The sequence below is a fragment of the Bidens hawaiensis genome, unplaced genomic scaffold, assembly GCF_021521415.1.
Source record: "Bidens hawaiensis isolate Kalapana, Puna unplaced genomic scaffold, B.hawaiensis_p1.1 tig00020924_1, whole genome shotgun sequence".
Classification (NCBI taxonomy): Eukaryota; Viridiplantae; Streptophyta; class Magnoliopsida; order Asterales; family Asteraceae; genus Bidens; species Bidens hawaiensis.
In genome coordinates, this window is record NW_027493233.1 from 130,073 (window position 1) to 157,804 (window position 27,732).

Below are 27,732 nucleotides of genomic sequence, written 5' to 3' on the forward strand. Positions count from 1 at the left end.
TCTGATTCGTACCATGCTCTCATCCAAGAAATGCAACAAAGAACACAACAAGGCAATCAAGAGGTCCGGTTTCATGTCGGATTTATAACAGCAAATGTCAAATGTGTCACTTTAATGTTCCTAAAGTTAAGGTTTCAAGATTCCTAATTCTATGACATGAGATTACAACATGTTCCATCCATCAGTACAAAACATTATCATTTATAACCACTTACTCTATCTTTATCTCCTCCCACGAAGGTTTGACGTCGTTGACTTCCGCCACTGGACACCCATTCTCCGCTGCACTCTCTCCTGTTGCTTCTGCTTTTGTCACCGGGTGTTGGGTCAAAATTTTGACCAAAATGAGAAGATTTGACCTAAATTGAAGAATATTGAAGATTGGAATCTTCTCAACCTCCTCAGAAACTGCTAAGTATTGAATCCGGGTACACCTTGGACCTTCGAGTAAGCTTTTACTTAGCCGAGTACGAGATTTTGCCTTCCGGGCACGGTTTACTTCAAAGAATCTTCTTAAGTGGATATCCGAGCAAGGTATGCTTTTTGGTGATTTCCGAGTAAGGTTCATCTATTTGGCATATCCGAGTAAGGTTCACTTTGTCAAGCAGGGTTGTTCTTCAAGACCAAGTATTTTACTCTTCCGAGTAAGGTATGGTCAACCAAGTCCAAGAAGCCAAGTAATTGGAAGACCGGGCAAGGTATTATTTAATAATTATGGTCCGAGTATACTTGATGAGTTAATGGAATATCTCTAAGTTATATCGAGTAAGGTTCTGCTCGAGTAAGGTATGTACTCCAGAGTACGCCTTATTAAATAAGTTATTCAACTAACAAAGAGCCGAACAGGATCATAGAAGAACAAGGTTGCTCGTGAGGATTTGTCGAGCAAAGTTTGATAAGTCCAAGAAGATTGAAGTCTACTCGGTGAATATTTTACTTGGTAAAATATTCTCTAAGTAAAGTCTACCCGGAAACTGATTCCGAGTACACTTCTATGTTTACCAAGTCTGAAGGAAGGCCGAGTACACTGCGTACTCGGAGACTGAAGTTTAATGAAAAGCTTACCCGGAAGACTTGTTTTACACTTAGTATATTTTTGAATATGTAAATTGAGTATGTACTATCGGATAGGGTTTCTAGAAGGAATGACAGCCTGTCTTAGGTTAGCAGGGCTATAAATAGAATAATTAGGGCACGCCGCCAGAGACACACGACACAGACGAAAGACACGAAATAGACAGAATATACGAGTGGATAAGACCGACACATTAATTAAGAGAATATTGTGTGTGTGACGGCTGTCCTAAGATTCCTCCTAAACCCTAAATCGATTATCCTTTTGTATGATTAACGTTATATAAATGGAAATCTTTTGAGTGAATCCTTCTTGTGTCCTCGTATTTTGAATATTCATTGCAACCGTATGTTTGTTATTGATTCCGCCTTTAACAAACGGTCATCTTTCTAAACTTAGTAACCCGTCATTAACTCTCTTGTCAACACGATTAATTTTGTGTGAGTTATGACATGATTGATTAAGATCCGATTCTAAGCGCGACCTGACAAGTGGTATCAGAGCTTGTTGCTGCTATTTTTAGAAAGATTGTTGCTGATTAAGTTTTGAAGAAGAATGATGTAAGCAGAGCACTGTTCGATTGATTTGTGACGTCAGAGGCTCTGTTCTTTAGTTTTCTTCCAGATCTACAAGTTTTAGGTGTTTTCTTTTCCTTATTTCACTTAAAGTTTTGATTTTTATTGTTGAATCTTGTCCTATTCATATCAGACACCTCAGATCTAAGAATTTATTCTCAGATCTGATTATTTTACTTTATTTTCGATAAAAGCTTAGCTTTTGTTTTAAGAAAATGTCTGGATATGAGGAACAAGAGGTGTCTACTAATAAGATACCTAGATTGTATGGTCAGGAGAACTTTACCAAGTGGAAAGTGCTTTTTGAGGCTGCCGTTTGTTATAATGATGTGGATATGTGGAATTCTATCAAGAATGGACCACAATCTGCAGTTGAAGAAGGTGCTAATGCAAACGCTATTGCTGCTGTTAGAGAGAGAATGAGAAAGGTTGATGACAGGGCATTGGCTATGCTCAAACTTGGTCTGTCTTGGGAAATCCTCACAAAGGTTGCACATCATCAAATTGCTAAGGCAATGTATGATGCAATCCTTGAGATGTATGAAGGGAACACTGAATTGAAGAACATTAAGAAGCAAAGACTGAAGCAACAGTTAGAAAGATTCAAGTATAGAGATAGTGAAAGGTTGAAGTCAATACTAGAACGTTTTCTGAGTATTGTGAATGAGTTGAGAACAACTGACTATGTAATGACTGACTTTGATTTAAATACAAAGTTGCTCAACTCAATGCCAAAATAATGGTATACTGCTTGCAAATTCATCCTTCAAAAGCAAAATTTCAATGAATTGAAATTGGATGATGTAGTATGTTTTCTTCAAGCTGCTGAACTTGAAATGATTGAGAATGAAATGATCAAGGAAGATAAACCAAGTTTCAATGTGTCAAATGCTTTAATTGCTCTAATGGGGAATCTTACAACAAAGAATCAACAACAAATTCCCATCATTGAAGAACCAAGTGATCACAACAATGAGACTGCTAGGTCTTTCATTGGAGGTGGTTCAAGCAATCAAAGTGGTCAACAGAGATTTAATGTTCAATTGATTGATGATGATTCAGTTTATGTGGGAAATGGAAATGCTCAAAGTGCTGGTGCAGGGCATGTTCAAGGGAGTGAGGCACAAGCCCTAATGTCTATGTTCACTGAGTCCTATAATGCATTTGTGGCCAAAAACATGATTCACACAAGTGTAGTGCAGGATGATTTGGAACAAATAGATGCTGATGACCTTGAAGACATGGATCTCAAATGGCAAGCTGCAATGTTGGCATTAAGAAGCAAGAGACTGTACAACAGAACTGGTAGATCACTAGTTTCTGGTCCAAATGAGAGAATAGGATTTGATAAGTCCAAGGCTATCTGCTACAACTGTCAACAGCCTGGACACTTTGCAAGAGAGTGCAATTTGCCAAGGAACTTTCAAGTCAATCAGTTCCAACAGCCTAGAAACCAACAACAATACCAGCAGAATGTGCATAGAAACAACAACCAGCAGAACTTCAACAATAACCAAGGATTCAATCCCAACAACAGCAACTTCCATCCAAACAACAACTTCAATCCCAATTTTAATAACCACTATCAGCCTCAGATGAACAACCAGCAGGGAATGAATCAGAATCAAGTATATCAAATGAACAACAATCAGAATCAAGCTGTTCAAATCCCTGCAACTCAAAACATTCCAGCAAACCAAAATCAACCAAGAAATCAAGGCAATGTGGCAGTAACTATTCAGCATGAGGGAAGCTTTGACTGGAGTAACCATGAGGAAGATATAGCAGATGATATCAGAAGAGCTAATGTGGCATTCATGGCCATAGACTCTGCATCTTCATCTAAGGTACATTCTAATCCTAATGCTGATTTACCTAAACTTGTCAATGAATTAAAAGAAAAGATTGGTAAGTTAGAAAGTGAGTGTTTTAAGAAGCAAAGCATTATCAATGCTTATGAGGCAAGTGAGATTGTTAGTGAGGAAAGAATGAAAAGTTTGGAAGAGGATTGTATGAATAGCTATAGAGCTCAGACAAGATTCACAACAGAAATTAGTGGGTTGAAGAAGATGGTGATTGATGAAAAGGTGCTGAATACAAAGCTGCAAACTGAAAATGAATTCCTAAAGAACTTAGTTTCAACTGGAAACATTTGTGGAATTCTGAATAAAGTAAAAGATGATGAAAAGTACAAGGCTGTTCCACCACCATTCAACAACAACTTTATGCCTAAAGTTGACAAAGAGAAGAGAAGTGCTTATCTACAACAATTCAAAGATGTGTTTCAAGACAAAGAAGATGTTGCAGATTTGTATAAAAATGTTGAGGTGAGTGAAGATGGTGAATTTGTTATGAAGAAAGAAATGAAAGAGGAAAAGTCAATTGGAGTTCAAGTCTCTGAAGATGACTTTAATTCAGATGAATTAGATCAAGATGATCTGAGTGATTTGAGTGATCAAATTACTGAAAAAGAAATTCAAGCTGCTGAAAAAGGAAAAAAATATAAAAAGCCTGAATCTGTTGATCAACTTCCAAAGTATCCTCCAGTTACACATAAAATGAAAATGATGAATGAACAAATGAAAAGAGAACATGTTTCTTTTGACATTGGTGAAAAGAAGAATGTGAGTTACAATGCTGTCAGACCTCCAAGCAAAAAGTTTTTGGAGAAGTTAGAAAAGAACAAGAAAAAGAAGGTAAATAAGAAAGAAATGGATATAGAATATTTTACTCCTATTTATCTATCTTTTCAAGTGTTGAAGACTTTGATGTGGGAGAGGTAGAAACTGTTGAGGAATATGAAAGAAGGAAGTCAAGATATAGAGAGAATGAAGATGATCAACCACTGAACTTGAAAAAGGTTGTCTTTGTTAAAGGGAATGTGGAAAGAAATGACATCAGAAAGGCTGAGTTTGTTCCATTCTCAATTGATTTTGACAATCTGAAAAACAAAAAGACAATTGGTGTAAGAGAGCCCAAACCAAGTGAAAGATTCAGGAAACCACAAGAACATGAGATGTTCAAAAGAAAGGTGTGGTGTAGAAAGTGTGATGAATATGGACACCATACTGATTCATGTAATGAGAGACTCAAGTTTAAGCCATTCCATGTCCTAAATGGAACAAAGTTTGGTCAAGACTTTGTTTTGTACAAAGAGAAGTATGCAATGTATTTGGGAAAGGGAAATGTGAATAGAATAGAGGCAAGAGTTGAAGTGAAGGGTGGGACAAAGAAGAAGATGCATATGACTGAAAATGTGAAAAGAAGTAAATCACCTCAGAAGCAAAAGCAGGTGATAAGGGAAAACCAGTCATTGAAATTCACCAAGAATACTCATTCAGTCAAGTCTGATGAGTCACAAGAATCATCAGGCAGTGAGAATTCAAAAAGAAAAGTTGTATCAAAGAAAGAAACAAGCTGTACTCACTGGTGATGAAAAGTTCTTGTTGAAACATGGATATGAACCACAAGGTTTCACATGGAAACCCATAACTGGAGCTAAAGTTGAAGCTGTAACTGATGTAAGAGACTTCTCAGAATCTAAGGACTATGTCTTACAAGAAAAGAGAACTGCCTCAGTTGAGCTTGACAATTCAGCTTCACTTGTCAAGACACCAAGAGAGTGTGGGTATGAAACTGACCATTCAGACAACTTGGAGATCACTCATGAAGATCCTGAACCTACTACACTCACTTCCCAAGCTGCCACTAAAATTGACACTGATAAGTTGCAAGTTGAAGAAGCTTGCATCTCATCACCAAACTAATCAAATTTCTCTTTGTGCAGGGCCAGGCCACTCCATTGAATGATATATGGTATATGGATAGTGGTTGTTCTAGGCACATGACTTGTGACAAGAGGTCACTTGTGAATTATGTAGAGAAGTATGAGGGTCCAGTTGCCTTTGGGAGTGATGAAAATGGAGGAAAGATTGTGGGTAAAGGGATATTGACAAATGGGAATGTGTCTTTTGACTATGTCTTTCATGTTGAGGGACTACAATACAATTTGTTGAGTATATCTCAAATGTGTGATAAGGGTTACAAAGTCAGTTTTGATGATTCTCATTGTTTCATCTTAAAACCTGAGTTTGTGATCCCACCTGACATGATTATGATGATGGCACCAAGAAATGGCAACTTGTATGAGTTGAATATGAAAGATGCTATTTCAAGAGGTGGTGCATGTTTTGTGTCCAAAGCCACTGAAAATGAGTCTAAATTGTGGCTTAGGAAGTTGTGTCATGTGAACAATATGAATATGAATAGACTAGTCAAGGGTGAACATGTGATTGGTTTACCTACAAGAGAATTTAAGTCAGATGATCATTGTGACTCATGTCAGAAGGGAAAACAACACAAGTCTACTCATAAGACAAAGCTCATCAACTCATTTGATCAACCACTTGAGTTACTTCACATGGATCTTTTTGGTCTTGTGAGTGTACCAAGTATTGGAAAGAAAAGATACTGTTTGGTGATCATTGATGACTATTCAAGATATACTTGGGTTTATTTCCTAAGTACCAAAGATGAGACTGCTGAGTTGATTAAAGGCTGTGTCACAATGATTGAAAACAAGCTGAATAAGAAAGTGAAGATGCTGAGAAGTGACAATGGTACTGAGTTCAAGAATGGAGTTATGGAAGAATTTTGTGCTATGAAAGGGATACTTCAACAATTTTCAGCTCCAAGAATTCCTGAACAAAATGGTGTTGCAGAAAGGAGAAACAGAACACTAATAGAAGCTGCAAGAACCATGTTGGCTGATGCTAACTTACCTGTCACATTCTGGGCTGAAGCAATCAATACTGCTTGTTATGTTCAGAACAGAGTGCTTGTGAACAAAAGGCATGATAAAACTCCATATGAGATTTTCAACAATAGAAAGCCTTACATCAAGTTCTTCAAGCCCTTTGGCTGCAAATGTTTCTTACTGAACACTAGAGACTATTTGAACAAGTTTCAAACTAAGTCACTAGACTGTTTCTTTGTTATATATTCTACTCACTCAAAGGCTTACAGAGTTTATGTGAAAGATCACATGAGTGTAATAGAGTCATCTGACATTATTTTTAATGAGAATCAATTCAACACAGTCAGTGGTGCAACATGGTTGTTTGATCATGAAAAATTGATAAAGTCATTCAAGATTTATTCTGAAGACTTTGATGAAACATTCTACAAGACCAGTGTACTTGAAGAAAATAAGAAGAAAGAACTGGACTTAGAAGAATTGTGGAAGAAAGTTGCTAGAACAGAAAAAGAATACACTTTTGTGAATAGCTCCACAAACAATGACATTGAACAAGATCAGGAAATGACAAGTCAAGATAGTACTGATGTACAAAATGATCATGTTCATAATGGGAGTGTCACAGGCAACAAAACAAATGATGAAGAAGCTGCAACAACAGCAAGATTCCAAGACTTGTTTCAAAGTTTGAATCTGGGAAACAATGGTGCATCCACTTCAAGACAAACCAATGATGAAGCACCAGAGTTTCATGATGCAGAAGCTGATTTGATCATTGAAGAACCTGAAATCAATGAAACAAATCTTGACATAAATTTGTCTACAAATATGATAATACAAACTCTTACTGTTGAAAAGAATCATCCTGCTGGAAATATCATTGGTGACCTGCATGAAAGAGTAACAAGGAGTCATTCTGAGATAGCTAACATCTGTCTGTACTCTTGCTTTCTATCCCAATTAGAACCAAAGAATATTGCTCAAGCTTTAAAAGACAATAGTTGGGTAGAGGCAATGCAAGAGGAATTGGCCCAGTTCAGAGATTTACATGTATGGGATCTTGTAGACAAGCCACATGACAGATATGCAATAGGAACCAAATGGTTGTTCAAAAATAAAAGGGATGAAAGGGGTTTGGTGATTAAGAACAAAGCAAGACTTGTAGCACTGGGATGTCTTCAAAAGGAAGGGATAGACTTTGAGGAAGTGTTTGCACCAGTTGCAAGACTGGAAGCCATAAGGATTTTTCTTGCATATGCTGCCTCAAAGAAAATTAAAGTATTCCAGCTTGATGTCAAATCTGCATTCCTTAATGGAAAGATTGATGAAGAAGTGTATGTGACTCAACCACCAGGCTTTGAGGATCCCATGTATCCAAACAGGGTGTATAAGCTAAACAAAGCCCTTTATGGTTTACATCAGGCTCCTAGAGCATGGTATGATGAGTTATCAACTCATTTACTTGAAAATGGCTTCACAAGGGGAGCCATAGACAAGACACTCTTCTACAAAAGACAAGGGTCAGATTTGCTGCTTGTACAAGTCTATGTTGATGATATCATCTTTGGATCTACAAATGAAAATATGTGTTTAGAGTTTGAAGAGGTGATGAAGTCCAAATACAGCATGAGTTCCATGGGTGAAATGAATTTCTTTCTGGGACTACAAGTTCAACAAAAGGATGAAGGAATCTTCATTCACCAAGCTAAGTATGTGCAGGACATTCTAAATAAGTTCAACTGTCATGATTACAAGGCTGCATCAACTCCAATGGACACCAAAGAAAAGATGATAGCTGATGAAAAGGGGGAGCCAGTTGATGAACATGAATACAGAGCCAAGATTGGATCACTGATGTATCTGACTGCAACAAGACCAGATATCATGTTTGCTGTGTGTGTATGTGCTAGGTTCCAATCAAATCCAAAAGTCTCCCACATGAATGCTGTGAAAAGAATATTCAGATATTTGAAGGGAAGATCAGACTTAGGGATTTGGTATCCAAAGAACCAATCCTTTGATCACAGACAATGATTATGATGGATGCAATATGAGTAGAAAGTCAACATCAGGGGGATGCCAGTTTTTAGGTGAAAGGCTAGTGTCATGGCAATGCAAGAAACAGACAACAGTGTCAATCTCCACTGCAGAAGCTGAATATGTTGCTGCATCTGCCTGCTGTGCACAAGTTCTCTGGATTCAGAATCAGATGCTGGACTATGGTTTGAACTTTCTAAACACCCCTATTCTGATTGATAATACAGCTGCATATTTTACTGTTAAGAATCCTGTGCAACATTCTAAGACTAAGCATATTGAAATCAGACATCACTTCATCAGAGATTGTAGTGAAAAGGGTTTGATTGAAATGCAAAGAGTTGATACAAGTAATAATCTGGCTGAGCTATTCACCAAACCACTTGATAGAACCAGGTTCAACTTTCTGTTGAAAGCCCTGGGGATGATCAACTCTGATGAAATCTGATTAAGGATGTGTGCTTAGTTGTGTACCTCTATGAGCTACTTGAATATTTTAAAAGAGGTCACACATGCTGAATATGTTGCTGAATATGTTGTTTAATATGTTTTGATTATGTCACTGCTTTGATGTTAACTGATAGGTACTTGAGTGACTACTTGTGCAATTTGGTTGATTTTGATGATAATACTTGACTATCTTGTTAACTGATCTGATGTTATGATAAGTAATTAGATCTGTTTAGGTGAGATTAATTGCTTACATAATGTCATGAGTAATCACATGTTTATGATTACTTGAATATGATCCTAATCTGATCTTCTGAAGTTGTTAAGGTAGAATAGACATTGAATGAGATTACAGTCTGTTTTTTTTTTTCTTAATGATGATAGAATGATTAAGATTTGAGTATGAGATGCAACTGTTTGTGTCAAAAGTGTTTTATGTCAAAATTATGTGATTCAATGAAATTTTTAATGAATTTTGCATAAATACTAGATTTTGGTCAAAACATAAGCAAGTTGATTAATGGTGTTGAGATATGATAAGATTATTCAGTTCAAGCTTTTAAGAAGCTTAAAAGAAGGATTTTTAAAGGGAAAGATCTCAAACAGTTGTTTTTGCTGAAAATTATGTCATTTGCCCAGTTGAAAGGACATGCACTTGTGTATGTTTGGTCCTTAAATCTCTATAGATTCAAAGGATAGCCATTGACCTGAAAACTGAATGCATTTGGGGCAATTATGACTTGTTTCTTATTCCTTCACTTAAAACTATGTCAATAACTCTGACTTTGACAGGACATATATTCACATGTATGTTTGGTCCTGTTGATCACTTTTGGTCAATACAGGATAGCCATTAACCTGACAATGAAGAGGTATTGGGGTGATTGAATATTAAACTGTATATTTGGGAAATGATAGTACATTGACTACTTAGCTGATCATATGGAATTAATAGGCTAAAAAGGCCTTAGTATAGTCATTAACATGTATGGTTGCTTTCCCATGATGATGTAAAATCTAAGGTGATATAAACATAATGAATATGCTAATCTTTATGTGGAGATGCATAGTTGTTTTGCATGTCTCAAGATAGATCTCTCCGGATGATATGGCAGAAAAGTGATTACCCAGTCATACACAAGCCTGTTGTTATTTGATCAACCAAAATGAAACATTTTTTTAAATATGACAAAGAACATGCTTTAAGATAATTTGAGAAAATATCAAAAACAAGGGGAAGAATGAATAAATCAACCAAAAGTTGATAAATGTTTTAAATATTTTATCAAACAAGAGGGTTACAACAAGAACTACAAAGATGTTGGCAAAATCTGTCTCATCTTGAATGAAAGGCATGTTGCTAACTGTAAGTCCAACGTTCAACCTTTATACATGTTTGAATATAAAAAGTCCAAAAATACAATAAGTTCTGTCATAAGAAACTATTTTTGACCAAATACAGGAGGTTGGAGTCAAATTGGGGTGATCTGGGGAAAGCCAAATAAGCTTTGAGAAGAGATATGAGGCATCATAGCACAATGTTGACCATTATTGCATTATGCTCAAATTGAACCTTAATCATATCACCAAAGAGATGAAAATCATGCTAAGTTTATACCTGCTGTTAACCTATCTAAGTTGTCATAATAATGCTAAGAGTGAAGTAATGAAATAGTTACTTAGTCAATATGATCCCATTCCTGAGATCTTTTCAGTTTATAAAAGAAATTGTTTTGAAATGAAGTATAACTGAAATTTGATCTCTTAATGCACCATTTGCTCTTAAACTATGTTCTGAAATGATACATAACTTAGAAATGTCTTTGAAAAGTGGTTTAAGTCAAAAAGTGTTGCATTTTGCCTAAAATAGGCTGAATATGTAAGTTCGAGTAAGGTTGGATGATTTCTAACCTTCTCGAGCACAAACTGTTTGAATATGTATCTTTGGGTAAGGTTATTGAACTACAACCTTTCCGAGTACAGAACAGTTGATTATGTGTGAATATGTTGTTTCGCGTAAGGTTTGACAACTTTCAACCTTTCCGAGTAAGCTTAGTCATTTTTGACTAACTTTATGATATTCGGGCATGCTTTGAAGTGTTTACACTGTTGCACTCACTTTCCGAGCAAGCTTGAAGTCTTGAGATGATTATGTGTTGAAATAGCTAACTGTTAACAAGAAATTCTTGTTTCGAGTAAGCTATGCATGTTATATGTTAGCTTCGAGTAAGCTATGCATGTAATATGCTGATTGTGTTGTCAAGAAAACTTTGTGCACTTAAGTGAGTGTACCGAGTAAGCTTTGAGTGAATATGTTGTTAGGAAAGACTTGTTAATCTTTCCAGGCACGCTTAAATGTTACTGTTTAAGTTTGTCATTTTCGGGTATGGTTTGATATGATAAGTTCCCTCGAGCAAGGGCATACCTGATGTCTGAATGTGTTTATCCTAGCTAGCATTATGCTAACTTAGGATTTTCGAGCAAGCTCTATGAAATTTTAGACTATAGCACACGTAAATGTTTGTGTTTAATTTTATGTCGAGCATGCTCTTTGATATGTTTGTATATGATTTCTTTGAAATTACAAGTGTTTTCGGGCAAACTTCGTTTACCGAGCACACTTTATATTTCGGGTACACTTGTGTTCCTTTAATATACTTGGTAATTTTCAAAACCCAACTTTCCGAGTACACTGTCTGCTAGAATTTGGTTTCGAGCACACTTTGTACTATATGAAAGTTATTCGAGTATACTTAGCACAAGATTATTGTCTGAGCACACTTTACATTTGAAAGAATGCTCGAGCACAATTTTCATACAAGCATACTTGAATGAATGCATTGATTGAATATGTGAGTTAGTATGATAAAATTGTTTAGACTCATACTTTAATGAATACGTTGTTTGAATACGTTAGTGATTGTGATTTTTAGGGTTCATGCCAGATAAGTTTTAATTTGAATTTGAGAAATTTTTGGAGGATCTTAATTGATTCTTAGTAAGAATGTTTATTTGATAACTATATTTGATTATTTGTCTTGCGATTTATTTCTCAAAAAATCAAGTATTTCGGGTAAGCTTTCTTCATTATATCTTAAACTTTAAATTAATTTACTTGATCGAGCAAGGTTTAAATAGAGAAGTATTCGGGCAAACTTTATATTCAAAATGAATATTTTTCGAGTAAAGTTTGACCGAGTAAGGTTTGTTAGTGGAAAAGGACCGAGTAGACTTTGGATTAGTTAATTTTTCGAGTAAGGTCTTATGATTTTAAATGAGATTAAATGTTTTTAATATATCAAGTGGATAATGTTACTGGTTGACAGCTAGTAATTCACAAGAAGACAAAAAGCATTTAAAACCCACTTTCAAAATGTATAAAAGAGGGACTTAGGCAAATTTCTTCTACATTATTTCCCTCTATCTCTCTCCTTCCACTGCAAATCTCTCTTACTAGGAAAATTAACCGACTTATCGAATTCAAGATTAATCCAAACCCTAATTTTTATCAGCCACTTATTTCCGACTCGGTAAGCATGCAATTTTATGTTTTCCGATCACGATTAGATTGTGATTGTGACTTGATTATGTATTCGAGTACTAACACTCTGTTTATGTGTTTAGGTTATTAATTTGTCGAATAACAGGTTCTTGAAGATTTTTATCTTTCTTCTTCATTTTTATAACTTGAAATTGTCTAAAGTTTTAAACTTTAGGTCTAATTTCACTTTGAATATGTTTGTTTATGTTTTACAGATATGGCAGACAACGAGCCGAAGTATGTGTTTGAGCCAAAGCACAATATGTGCGCACTACTTCAAGTAACACTAGAGAATGAACCGATGGCTCGGATGATCCTATGAATGGCACGGTCAAACATTAGCTTTGCACTAACTGAATGCCCGATTATCTACAGAAATCACTCTTTGGATTTCTGGAGATCAGCAGAGCTTGTTGAAGTCGGTAATGAAAGACGAATCGAGGCGACCTGGGCCAGACAAGAGATTCAGATTACTGAAAGGATGATAAGAAGGTGTTTAAGACTGAATGACGATGATCACAATCACATCAGCTTCGATACAAAGCATCTGTTGAAGATTTTCAGAGAAACAATGGGGTATCAAGGAAATGTTCATGAGGGACAGTTTCAGAAGGGTTTATTTCCGATGCTGTACAGATTTCTGATTCACCACATTATTCATGGATTTGCTCCAAGAAAGGGATCATGAACTCTGATGAGCCTTGATCTAGCAAATGCCACGGTTGGTACAATTTTTGATCTACCATTTAATTTTTCCAAGATGATTTTTGATGGGCTAGTGGGGAATCTGAAGAAACCAGAAAGCAAAAGATTTTTACAGTACCCGAGATTCCTGCAGATCATATTTAATAGCACACTGCATGATTTACCAACAATTGGAACCACCCACAAACTGCAAGATCCCGATGCATACAAGAGAATAAAGAATCCTGGTGTTTCTAACAATTTTGATGCAAGTATTCCATTGGAAATTCTGCCATGGTTGTTAAACCATGATTTGGCTGTTATGCATGTACCTGAGCTGAGCTCAGAGGAGGAAGAAGGGAGTGATAATGAGAGTGCTGGAGGAGACTCTGATGATGATGAAGATGGAAATGATGGGGGAGATGGTCTGGATATGGAGATTATGGCACAAATACAGGGGGAGCAACATGAAGAACTTGAACAACCTATCCCTACACTACCACAATCACCACCACATACTTCACCACATCAAACACCACCTCAATCTTTCAACTTAGAACAACCAGAAACCTCCACACAACACACACAATCCCCATCCATCACTGAACAACCCACTTATGAACCATTACCTACAACCCCACCTTCAAGCCAACAAGAAAACACACTTCAAAGAAATATTGAACTAATGTTGGAGAATGATGAGCTAAAGAGGAGAGTTGAGGAGGTTAGGGATGAAAATGCTGAGTTGAGTAGAAAGAATGAAGAGCTGACAAATGAAAATGAAATATTGTTGAAAAAGCTAGCTGAGGCTGAATTGATGATTCAAACCCTGGTGCAGGAGGTTGAGAAGACCTCAGCTGCCCCAAAACAGGGGGAGAATATGGATCAAGAGACTGATGCTGAAAGTGCTGAAAATATTGATGATTTGATGAGGATCATGAATGAATATGATGAAAGTGATGAATCTGTAATGAATGTGAATGATGATGTTGAGAATGTGCTGACAGAAGAGTTGGTAGAGATTATTGATGAAGAACTGACTGTTGAGAATGTGAATGTGAATGCTGCTACTGAGGAACTAGAATACACTGAGCCAATTGATGATCAAGAAGCTAGTTCCAAGAGGGTAGAGCATGACTCTGAATTGGAAGACTTAATCAAAGAGATTGATGAGTTTGAAAGTGATGAACAAGAGGATGAAGAACAGGTGATGAGAAGAAAAGAAAAGGGTAAAATGATAGCAACAGAGGATGAGCCTGCTGTATATGTTGAGAAAGATGTATCCTTTGTTGATACTGCTGCTGCTGCTGCTCTTGCTGAGAGAGAAAGACTGATTAAAGAGTCAATGGAAAGGGAAGCAATTGCCCATTCCTTGACTGAAGAAGAGTTGGCACAACAGGACCTATTGATCAATGAAGCCAATGTAGCAAAAGAAATATTTCAAGATGTGGCAGATCAAGAGGTTATTGAAATACTGTTGAATATGAACAAAACTCAAGAGGTTGATGACTCTTTGAGAAAGGTGGTTAACAAGTTTCAAGAGCAACAAGAGCAGACTGCTGAACCATCAACCAATCTTCACACTGACATGATTATACCTGAAGAGATTGGGGAGTCAATTGCATCTGAAGCTGCTAAGAAATGGGTTGATCAAGTAAAAGAAGACATGAAAAAGAACCCTGCTAGTAACTGGGGAGAAAGAAGATATGAAAAGACCTATCAAAGAAGAAAGAAATCTGCTGAACAGACTGTTGATGAACCAATCAGGGCAATCCCCTTGAAAACACTGAAACCAGGAGAAAAATTACCAGGGGTTCCTGATGTTGATGTCCCTGAGGTTGAGGTTCATGATATTGATATTGCTGAACCAGAGCATCCTGCTTCTGATGAACCAAAGATAGATGCCATGAATGATCTATCAGATGATGGGGAGGATGACTATGAGGAGTCTGATGGAAAGGGTGATGATCACCCTGATCAAGGAGGTGAGAAAGTTGACACAAGCTCTAATGCTGAGACCCCTCAAGCTGAAATGACTTATATTCAAAGGGGCATAATTGAAATAAATGCAGAGGAAGTCCTAAAGAAGGTTGAGAAAAGAAAGAAAAACACTGAGCACTATAAAATCTTTTTCAAGGTTAGAGGGTATCCTGAAGCTGCTTTAGAAAGATACACTGTTGATCAAATTGAAGATCTGTACAAAAGTGAGAAAGAGATAGTGTCAGAAAAATTTGTTAAAAAGGATGACAGGGTTGAGCTGGAAGAATTAAAGAAAAAGTATGATGGAATGTGTGGTTATCTGATTGAGAAAGGGATAAAGCCTGAAGTTGTGAGAAACTTAAGCAAAGAGGCAGTATTTGACCAATATTCCAAATTGAAACAGAAAGAGATGAAAAGGGTCTATACTGAGAGCTCAATTATGAAAGAAACTGATGATGAGCCACCTGTGAAAAGAAGAAGAATCAGGACTGTGAGTGAGAAAGAGAAGGAACTAGAGAAAATTGCTGAAACTCCTATCCCTCAGCCAGAACAGCCTGAGCCTGAGTCTGATGAAGAGAAGTTCTTGCCATGGGAAAATGAGGAAATGATAAACATCCTCAGGAACATAATGATACATCAAAGAGGCATGACTGAAGCTGATTTCAATGCCCTGGAAAAGGTTGATCTGAAAGACTTATTTTATATCCAGAAGGCAGAATGGGAAAAAGGCCTTAAAGGAGGGTGAAAACCCTAGGTATTATGCAGATGGCAGGTTTGTACCAGCAAGATCAGCAAATACAGTGGGGATGGCAAAGATGTTAAATGAGCTTCACAAGCATGGGGTGAATGTGAGAGAGCTTGAAAATTTACCAACTGAAATGGTGGAGGCCACATACAGAAAATTCTTTAATTTGGGTCCTGAAAAGCCAAGAAAGTCAATTCCTATTAGACCTCCATTTCATCAGAGATTCCCTAGAGGAAGAGGTCATGGTGGAAGAGGTGAGTCAAGTAGCTCTGCACAACAAAGATCATATGGACCACAGTCTGATGTGGATCTACCAAGAGAGCTTTACTATGACTCAGTTACTGATTCTTTGAAAGTCATAATGGAAAGTAGGCAGTTAAGGGAGATTGTTGTAAGAAGTGATTTCAGAGAATACAAAGAAGAACAACTAAGAAGAATGGAGTCACTTCACTTATATGATTTCAGGGACAGAGACAGATCAGCAGGAAGACAAATGAATGACTTATCTAAGTATCTGCAAGAACAGGCGGCTGATGGCTTCAAATTTTTAAAAGAAAAGAGAAGTTGGAGACTGATCCAACTTCACAAGTCAAGGAGGTCAGAAAAACTGAAGAAAATGGACAGGGCTGAGCTGAACTTCCAGATGAGAGTCCGAGATCAAAATCCTCTGTCCAACATGGAGACTTGTATAAGCTTGGGAAGAAGGATGAGAAGGCTGAATTACACAGTGCAGAAAAATGGTGTCATTACAGAAGTTGAATACAGAGAAGACACTGGCCACTGTGTGCTGAGGAATTCAGATGGGAAGGCCTTGGCAACAATTAAGAAGGATGCAGATCTGACATGCCTACATAATGATGATCTTGCTGATATAAGAGACTTGGTGATACAAGAAGGACACATTCACTACCAAGTGCTCAATATATTCAAAGAAAGGGCAGCATCTGTGATCCAGCTGAGAAGACAAGCAGCCTACAATGAGAGGAAAAGACAAATGAGATAGAATAGGCTTTGCTTTGTAATGTCTTTGGACAAACCTTTGATTATGTAATTTTTAACTTATGTAATTCAATTACGAAATTTGATGTGTATTTTGCTAAGTGTAAGTAACCATAGAGTGTTTTGGGTCAGCTGAGGTGTTCCAATCTAGGGGGAGATTGTTGGGTCAAAAGTTTGACCCAAATGAGAATATTTGACCTAAATTGAAGAATATTGAAGATTGGAATCTTCTCAACCTCCTCAGAAACTGCTAAGTATTGAATCCGGGTACACCTTGGACCTTCGAGTAAGCTTTTACTTAGCCGAGTACGAGATTTTGCCTTCCGGGCACGGTTTACTTCAAAGAATCTTCTTAAGTGGATATCCGAGCAAGGTATGCTTTTTGGAGATTTCCGAGTAAGGTTCATCTATTTGGCATATCCGAGTAAGGTTCACTTTGTCAAGCAGGGTTATTCTTCAAGACCAAGTATTTTACTCTTCCGAGTAAGGTATGGTCAACCAAGTCCAAGAAGCCAAGTAATTGGAAGACCGGGCAAGGTATTATTTAATAATTATGGTCCGAGTATACTTGATGAGTTAATGGAATATCTCTAAGTTATATCGAGTAAGGTTCTGCTCGAGTAAGGTATGTACTCCCGAGTACGCCTTATCAAATAAGTTATTCAACTAACAAAGAGCCGAACAGGATCATAGAAGAACAAGGTTGCTCGTGAGGATTTGTCGAGCAAAGTTTGATAAGTCCAAGAAGATTGAAGTCTACTCGGTGAATATTTTACTTGGTAAAATATTCTCTAAGTAAAGTCTACCCGGAAACTGATTCCGAGTACACTTCTATGTTTACCAAGTCTGAAGGAAGGCCGAGTACACTGCGTACTCGGAGACTGAAGTTTAATGAAAAGCTTACCCGGAAGACTTGTTTTACAATTAGTATATTTTTGAATATGTAAATTGAGTATGTACTATCGGATAGGGTTTCTAGAAGGAATGACAGCCTGTCTTAGGTTAGCAGGGCTATAAATAGAATAATTAGGGCACGCCGCCAGAGACACACGACACAGACGAAAGACACGAAATAGACAGAATATACGAGTGGATAAGACCGACACATTAATTAAGAGAATATTGTGTGTGTGACGGCTGTCCTAAGATTCCTCCTAAACCCTAAATCGATTATCCTTTTGTATGATTAACGTTATATAAATGGAAATCTTTTGAGTGAATCCTTCGTGTGTCCTCGTATTTTGAATATTCATTGCAACCGTATGTTTGTTATTGATTCCGCCTTTAACAAACGGTCATCTTTCTAAACTTAGTAACCCGTCATTAACTCTCTTGTCAACACGATTAATTTTGTGTGAGTTATGACATGATTGATTAAGATCCGATTCTAAGCGCGACCTGACACCGGGACAGTTTCCTCAATGGCAGGCTTGGTAATTACTTCACCCGGCGGGGGCGTGATCGGGTTGTCAAGCAATTCTTCGTTAGCCTTCTCGCCTTTTGACTCTTGTATGTTGACTTCTTCAGTTACAGGGTCAGCTCCTTTCTCTGGTAAGGGTATTTTCGGTATTTCACTTGTTCCTTCAGTCGCCGCAGTGACGGACTTAGCGGCTTCCTCCGAGGGTATTTTCGGCATTTCACATGTTTCTTCATCAACCTCTTTTTTCGACTCGTCGTTGACCTCATTGACCGGTGCTTCTTCAACCTCGTTTTCAGGCTTAGCTCCTTCCTTCGCCAGGGGTATTTCCGGTATTTCACCGACATCTTCTTTCGCCTTCACGTCATCTTTCTCAGACTCCTGCATTTCCACATCTTCTTTATCCTTCTTGTCTTTCTTTCCAGATGTTGACTTCCTTGACCGCTCTTGACCGGCTCGGGTTCAGCTGGCGGTGGAGTTGACTTTGACTTCTCACTGATCCTCGTTGACCTCCTTGGTGTCTCGCCACTTCCCCAGTCAAACTCTAAGATCTTGGGCCCACCAGGGTGTGATTTCAGGTACTGTTCTAACTGCTTCTTGTTCGTAATCTCCTCCCCTGTTGGTGCAGTGAACACGGTCTCGTTCTTCTTAGGCGTCCCACCTTTCTTTAGCAAGCACTATACGCAAATCCACCATAAGAGTATTTTAGTTACTTCACAAAAAATGTCACACACTTGACTCTAACTTTACATTATGCATATAGTCAATCGTTATTAAACCTACAATTCAATTCATACAACAAAAGGAAATAAAAACTATAAATTTATTAAACCAAGATCTTAACTCTACCAATCTTTAACTCTATATATGTTCTAACAAACCAGAGTTCATACTGAAACAGATCAAAGATTAACAAAACCGAAAGTGTGCAAGAAAGTACCCCAACCTACTAGGACTGGCAAACGTGTCGATTTTGGCGCGTTCAGGTCACGTTCAGAAATCAGAACGAGTTAGGGTCAGGTCGACTGGTCAAGTCAATTCAAAAAGAGGGTTTTTTTGGTTCGGGTCAGGACGGGTCCAAACGGGTCGATTCAGAAAAGGGTTATTTTTATTTGGAGTGGGACAAGTTCGGCTCTAAAGGGTTGGTTTTAAAAAAAAATTCTTCGAAATTACTATCCGTTTCAGCTTTACTTCTGGTTTTCAGCACCGGTTACGCGCGTTTAGTCGTTGGTTACACGCATTCTGTTGCCTGTTACGCGTACCGGAGCTGAGGAAACACGCTTAACCCAGCGCTCCACACGAGTAACCAGCTTCCATTACGCGTATTTCACGCCAGTCACATGCATTCCGTTCTCACATAACTAAACTTAAAAACCCTAACCAACTCATATTTTCCAATTTCTTCCAATTCACTAAACCCCATAAAATTAAACCACAATTTAATCCCACAATCAACTAAATCATACAAACCAAACCCCAAAAAACGCTTAACTTAAAAACCCCCAAATTCATCAAAAAAAACCCTAATTTCAAAACCCACAAAACCAACCAAAATTCAACCCAATTAAACCACAAATTAAACATCAATTCACATAATTAACATAACCCATATCAAGTTAAGCAAAAAGCTAACAATTAACATAACCCATATTATTATTATTATTATTAAGTTTAAGATGAAATGTATATAGAGATAAAGAAAGAACCGTTTTCTTCCAGCCATCTGGTGCAGGAAGATCCATGGAAGCAACTTCATTGCTTTCACCAGAATTCGCCATTTGTTCAGACCAAAATAGAAACAAGTAAAAAGCTTTTGAGTTTAATAGTTTTGAGTCTTCAAACTAAAACAAGTGTGTGTTTACATATTTATGGACCCCGTGGTGTTGTTTTTTTAATGTTTTCGGGTCCTTAGTGAACTACACGTAAGTTACTTGAGACTGGATTGATAAAGAATTTAAAATAAGTCGAGTCTTATTGAGCTGGAGTTAGAGTTTTGTGCGGGAAGCTCGTTTAGATTTTTCGAGACTTAACGAGTCTAGTGTGTTTTTTATGTTTTTGACTTTTGTGGACTTTTGTGGACTAATTTTAAAATGCAAAGCTCAGTTTAAACCGGGCTTTGGCTCGTTTAAGGTGTTGTGAATAACTACACAAGCTTGAGTTGTGCTTAAGCTTGTTATTGTTAAGGTTTTTTCTAATATATACAAATGTATTAAGTTAATTATCAAATATTTAACGAGTTGAGATTAAAACGAGCTCGAGCCTAGTCGAGCCCGTGCTAAGCTAAGGTCTAAAATTCCATTTTATAATGTGATTATATCTTTCAAGTTTTTAAATAATTAGATCTACCAAACACTTCGGCATTCGACTACTATATATTCTGAAACCTATTTTATCATAATTATTATTTGTCAGATTTACTGAGTACGGTTGTCGTTTATTATTGAAAGTCTTGCAATTACTTTCAATGCACGTACATGTGCAAACATCCACATGGTAAGATCATAACAACCATTTTTGCGAAAAAAGACCCCAAAGTTTTACTTCAATTTAAGGCTCCAAACTAGTTGAGACGCTCTTGATTTTAAGGAAATATGATTTAAATTAGATGAATGAATTTTTATTTTTATTTTTTTACTATATTGTCATCGTAATGTTTTATATTGGTTAATATGATCTAAATAACTTGATGAACTAAATTTACCAAAAAAAATCAATTAAAGTATAATAGTTGTATTAAAGATAACTAAACCTAACTTATATACCGTTGCCTCCACCATTGCCAACTCATGCACTGTTGTTAGCGACCAAGAAAACATATATATTGCAATACATTCTCACGCGAGCCTATTTTACTCAAAATCTATTTCAAATGTACATTTTAAAATGGTATATTTTGACCCAAGTCGGTTTTAATATATTATGTGGACCGACCAGACTCGAAAGTTTATGAAAATTCAAGGTATGATACATGCAATTGATGGATTAGGAAATGAAAAATTGTTTTTTATTGGTCCCAACTATTACCTTTTGGTCATTGTCGGTCTGAACTAACGAATTGGTCATTGATAGCCCAACATTTAATATATTTGTTTCTAACGTTCCGCGGCTAACAGAATCATAACGCCGTTAATTTCAGGTTGCCGGAAAAACGTTTTCGGCTGGGAAAGTCAATTTCTTTTTTGCCGAAAAACACCACCTGAACACCGCCACCACCACCAATTGACTCGCTGTATGTTTATAAAATATTGTATGGAAGTCTTTAAGACCGAATTTCTGATCCGATTCGGTGGTTCGACCCATACTCTGTTTTTTCTCCGACTCTGTGAACATACCCATTTGTCAATGCTGATAAAATTTCGAACGGGGCCAGGGGTGGCGTCAGGGCATAATTATTGATCCGTTTCTTTCGTGTGTGTATAAAATATTGTATGGAAGTCTCCAAGACCGGATTTCTGATCCGATTCAGTAGTTCGACCCATACTCAGTTTTTTCTCCGACTCGGTGAACATACCCCTTTGGCAATACTGGCAAAATTTTGAACGGGCCCCGGGGTGGCATCAGGGCATAATTATTGATCCGATTCTGTCGTATGTTTATAAAACATTGTATGGAAGTCTCTAAGACCGAATTTCTGATCCGATTCAGTTGTTCGACCCATACTCTGTTTTTTCCCCGGCTCGTTGAACATACCCCTTTGGCAATACTGGCAAAATTCCGAATGGGCCGCGGGTTGGCGTCAGGGAATAATTATTTATCTGATTCTTTCGTATGTGTATAAAATATTGTATGGAAGTCTCGAAGACCAAATTTCTGATCCGATTCAGTGGTTCGACCCAGACTCAGTTTTTTCTCCAGCACAACATACCCCTTTGGCAATACTAGCAAAATTTCGAACAGACCGCGAGATGGCGTCAGGGCATAATTATTGATCCATTCTATCGTATGTTTATAAAATATTGTATGGAAGTCTCTAACACCGAATTTCCGATCCAATTCAGTGGTTCGGCCCATACTCTGTTTTTTCTCCGTCTCGGTGAACATACCCCTTTGGAAATACTAACAAAATTTCAAACAGGCCATGGGGTTGCTCCAGGGCATAATTGTTGATCCGATTCTTTCGTGTGTGTATAAAATATTGTATGGAAGTCTCTAAGACTGAATTTCTGATCCAATTCTGTGGTTTGACCCATACTCAGTTATTTCTCTGGCTCGGTGAACATACCCATTTGGCAATACTTGAAAAATTTCGAACGGGCCGAGGGTTGGCGTCAAGGCATAATTATTGATTCGATTCTTTCGTATGTGTGGAAAATATTGTATGGAAGTCTCCAAGACCAAATTTCTGATCCGATTCAGTGGTTCGACCCATACTCAGATTTTTCTCCGGCACGGTGAACATACCCCTTCGGCAATACTAGCAAAATTTCGAACGGACAGCGAGATGGCGTCAGGGCATAATTATTGATCCGATTCTATCGTATGTTTATAAAATATTTTATGGAAGTCTCTAAGACCGAATTTCCGATCCAATTCAGTGGTTCGGCCCATACTCTGTTTTTTCTCCGTCTCGGTGAACGTACCCCTTTGGAAATACTGACAAAATTTCAAACGGGACGCGAGTTGGCGTCAGGTAATAATTATTTATCCGATTCTTTCGAATGTGTATAAAATATTGAAAGGAAGTCTCCAGGACCGAATTTCTGATCCGATTCAGTGGTTCGACACACACTCAGCTTTTTCTCCAGCACGGTGAACATACCCCTTTGGCAATACTTGAAAAATTTCGAACGGGCCGCGAGGTGGCGTCAGGGCTTAATTAATGATCCGATTCTATCGTATGTTTATAAAATATTGTATGAAACTCTCTAAGACCGAATTTCTGATCCGATTCAGTGGTTCGACCCATACTCTTTTTTTTCTCCGACTCTGTGAACATACCCCTTTGGCAATACTAACAAAATTTCGAACGGGTCCAGGGGTGGCGTCAGGGCATAATTATTGATCCGATTCTTTCGTGTGTGTATAAAATATTGTATGGAAGTCTCTAAGACCGAATTTCTGATCCTATTATGTGGTTTGAACCATACTCAGTTTTTTCTCTGGCTCGGTGAACATACTCATTTGGCAATACTGGAAAAATTTCGAACGGGCCGAGGGTTGGCGTCAAGGCATAATTATTGATCTGATTCTTTCGTATGTGTGGAAAATATTGTATGGAAGTCTCTACAAGACCAAATTTCTGATCCGATTCAGTGGTTCGACCCATAGTCAGATTTTTCTCCGGCTCGGTGAACATACCCCTTTTGCAATACTGGAAAAATTTCGAACGGGCCCCGAGGTGGCGTCAGGGAATAACTATTGATCCGATTCTTTCGTATGTGTATTAAATATTGTATGGAAGTCTCCAAGACCGAATTTATGACCCGACTCAGTGGTTCGACACATACTTAGTTTTTTCTCCGGCACGGTGAACATACCCCATTGGCAATACTGGCAAAATTTCGAACGGGCCCCGATGTGGCGTCAGGGCCTTATTATTGATCCGATTATATCGTATGTTTATAAAATATTGTTTGGAAGTCTCTAAGACCGAATTTCTGATCCGATCCAGTTGTTCGACCCATACTCAGTTTTTCTCCGGCTCGGTGAACATACTACTTTGGCAATACTGACAAAATTTCGAACGGGCCCCGAGGTGGCGTCAGGGCATAATTATTTATCCGATTCTTTCGTATGTGTATAAAATATTATATGGAAGTCTCCAAGACCGAATTTCTGACCGATTCAGTGGTTCGACACATAAACTGTTTTTTCTCCGGCACGGTGTACATACCACTTTGGCAATACTGACAAAATTTCGAGCGGGCCCCAAGGTGCCGTCAGGGCATAAATATTCATCCGATTCTATCCTATGTTTATAAAATACTGTATGGAAGTCTACAAGACCAAATTTCTGATCCAATTCAGTGGTTCGACCCATACTCAGTTTTTTCTCCGGCTCGGTGAGCATAAACCTTTGTCAATACTGGCAAAATTTTCGAACGGGCCCCAGGGTGGCGTCAGGCATACTTATTGATCCGATTCTTTCGTATGTGTATAAAATACGGTACGGAAATCTCCAAGACCGAATATCTAATTTGATTAAGTGGTTCGACACATACTCAGTTTTTTTCTCCGACTCAGTGAACATACCCCTTTAGCAATACTGGAAAAATTTCGAACGGGCCGCGAGTTTGCGTCAGGGCATAATTATTGATCCGATTCTATCGTACCTGTATAAAATATTGTATGAAAGTCGAATTTCTGATTCGATTCAGTGGTTCGACCCATACTCAGTTTTTTCTCCGCCTCTATGAACATACCCCTTTTGTAGTACTAGCAAAATTTCGAACGGGCCGCGAGGTGGCGTCAGGGCATAATTATTGATCCGATTCTATCGTATGTTTATAAAATATTTTATGTAAGTCTCTAAGACCGAATTTCTGATCTAATTCAGTGGTTCAACCCATACTCTGTTTTTTCTCCGGCTCGGTGAACATATCCCTTTTGCAATACTGACAAAATTTCGAACGGGCCCAGGGGTGGCGTCAGGGCATAATTATTGATCCGATTATTTCGTATGTGTATAAAATATTGTATGGAAGTCTACAAGATCGAATTTCTGATCCGATTCAGTGGTTCGAACCATACTTAGTTTTTCTCCGGCTTGGTGAACATACCCCTTTGGCAACACTTTCAAAATTTCGAACGGGCCGCGGGTTGGCGTTAGGGAATAATTATTGATCTGATTCTTTCGTATGTGTATAAAATATTGTATGGAAGTCTCCAAGACCACATTTCTGATCCGATTCAGTGGTTCAACACATACTCTGTTTTTTTCTCCGGCACGGTGAACATACCTCTTTGGCAATACTAGCAAAATTTCTAACGGGCCGCGTGGTGGCGTCAGGGCATAATTATTGATCCGATTCTATCGTATGTTTATAAAATATTGTATGGAAGTCTCTAAGACCGAATTTCTGATCCGATTCAGTGGTTCGGCCCATACTCTGTTTTTTCTCCGGCTCGGTGAATATACCCCTTTGGCAATACTGGCAAAACTTCGAACCGGCCCCTAGTGGCGTCATGGCATAATTATTGATCCGATTCTTACGTATGTGTATAAAATATTGTTTGGAAGTCTCCAAGACCGAATTTCTGTTCCGATGCATTGGTTCGACACATACTCAGTTTTTTCTCCGGCATGGTAAACATACCCATTTGGAAATAGTGGCAAAATTTTGAACGGGCCCCGAGGTGTCGTCAGGGCGTAATTATTGATCCAATTCTATCGTATGTTTATAAAATATTGTATGGAAGTCTCCAAGACCGAATTTCTGATCCGATTTAGTGGTTCGACCCATACTCTATTTTTTCTCCGGCTCGGTGAACGTATCCTTTGGCAATATTGGCAAAATTTCGAACAGACCCCAGGGTGGCGTTAGGGCATAATTATTGATCCGATTCTTTCGTATGTGTATAAAATATTGTTTGGAAAGACCGAATTTCTGATCCGATTCAGTGGTTCGACACATACTCAGTTTTTTATCTGGCACGGTGAATATACCCCTTTGGCAATATTGGCAAAATTTCGAACGGGCCCCGAGGTGGCGTCAGGGCGTAATTATTCATCCGATTCTATCGTATGTTTATAAAATATTGTATAGAAGTCTCCAAGACCGAATTTCTGATCCGATTCAGTGGTTCTACCCATACTCAGTTTTTTCTTCGTCTCGGTGAACATACCCCTTTGGCAATACTGGCAAAATTTCAAACGGGCCGCGGATTGGCGTTAGGGCATAATTATTGATTTTACTCTTTCGTATGTGTGTAAAATTTTGAATGGAAGTCTCCAAGACCGAATTTCTGATCCGATTCAGTGGTTTGATCCATACTCAGTTTTTTCTCCCGCTCGGTGAACATACCCCTTTGGCAATATTTGCAAAATTTCGAACGGGCCACGGGGAGGTGTCAACGCATAATTATTGACCTGATTCTTTCGTATGTTTATAAAATATTTTATGGAAGTATCCAAGACCGAATTTCTGATCCGATTCAGTGGTTCAACACATACTCAGTGTTTTCTCCGGCAGGTGAACATACCCCTTTGGCAATATTGGCAAAACATCGAACGGGCCCCGAGGTGACGTCAGGGCGTAATTATTGATCCGATTCTATCGTATGTTTATAAAATATTGTATGAAAGTCTCTAAGACCGAATTTCTGATCCGATTCAGTGGTTCGACCCATACTCAGTTTTTTCTCCGTCTCGGTGAACATACCCCTTTGGCAATACAGGCAAAATTTCAAACGCGCCGCGGGTTGGCGTCAGGGCATAATTATTCATCCGATTCTATCGTATGATTATAAAATCTTGTATGAAAGTCTCTTAGACCGAATTTCTGATTCGATTCAGTGGTTCGACCCATACTCAGTTTTTTCTCCGGCTCGGTGAACATACCCCTTTGGCAATACTAGCAAAATTTCGAACGGGCCCCGGGGTGACGTCAAGGCATAATTATTGAACCGATTCTTCGTATGTGTATAAAATATTGTATGGAAGTCTCAAAGACCGAATTTCTGATCCGATTCAGTGATTCTACACAAACTTAGTTTTTTTCTCTGGCACGGTGAACATACCCCTTTGGCAATACTAGCAAAATTTCGAACGGGCCCCGGGGTGACGTCAGGGCGTAATTATTCATCTGATTCTATCGTATGATTATAAAATATTGTATGAAAGTCTCTTAGACCGAATTTCTGATCCGATTCAGTGATTCTACACATACTCAGTTTTTTCTCCGGCACGGTGAACATACCCCTTTGGCAATACTAGCAAAATTTCGAACGGGCCCCGGGGTGACGTCAGGGCGTAATTATTCATCTGATTCTATCGTATGATTATAAAATATTGTATGAAAGTCTCTTAGACCGAATTTCTGATCCGATTCAGTGATTCTACACATACTCAGTTTTTTCTCCGGCACGGTGAACATACCCCTTTGGCAATACTAGCAAAATTTCGAATGGGCCCCGAGGTGGCGTCAGGGCGTAATTATTCATCCGATTCTATCGTATGATTATAAAATATTGTATGAAAGTCTCTTAGACCGAATTTCTGATTCGATTCAGTGGTTCGACCCATACTCAGTTTTTTCTCCGGCTCGGTGAATATACCCCTTTGGCAATACTAGCAAAATTTCGAACGGGCCCCGGGGTGACGTCAAGGCATAATTATTGAACCGATTCTTCGTATGTGTATAAAATATTGTATGGAAGTCTCAAAGACCGAATTTCTGATCCGATTCAGTGATTCGACACATACTCAGTTTTTTCTCCGGCACGGTGAACATACCCTTTTGGAAATACTAGCAAAATTTCGAATGGGCCCCGAGGTGGCGTCAGGGCGTAATTATTCATCCGATTCTATCGTA

General features: G+C 38.1%; 1 pseudogene across 1 annotated transcript; it reads right to left on the reverse strand.

Moving 5' to 3' along the window:
- Nucleotides 1-18,229: 18,229 nt before the first annotated feature.
- On the reverse strand, nt 18,230-20,096 carry LOC143562305 (uncharacterized; annotated as a pseudogene). Its single transcript, XR_013140463.1, has 2 exons — nt 19,966-20,096; nt 18,230-18,936 (listed from the first exon to the last, which is right to left on the reverse strand). The product of XR_013140463.1 is annotated as an uncharacterized LOC143562305 (transcript).
- Nucleotides 20,097-27,732: the final 7,636 nt, after the last annotated feature.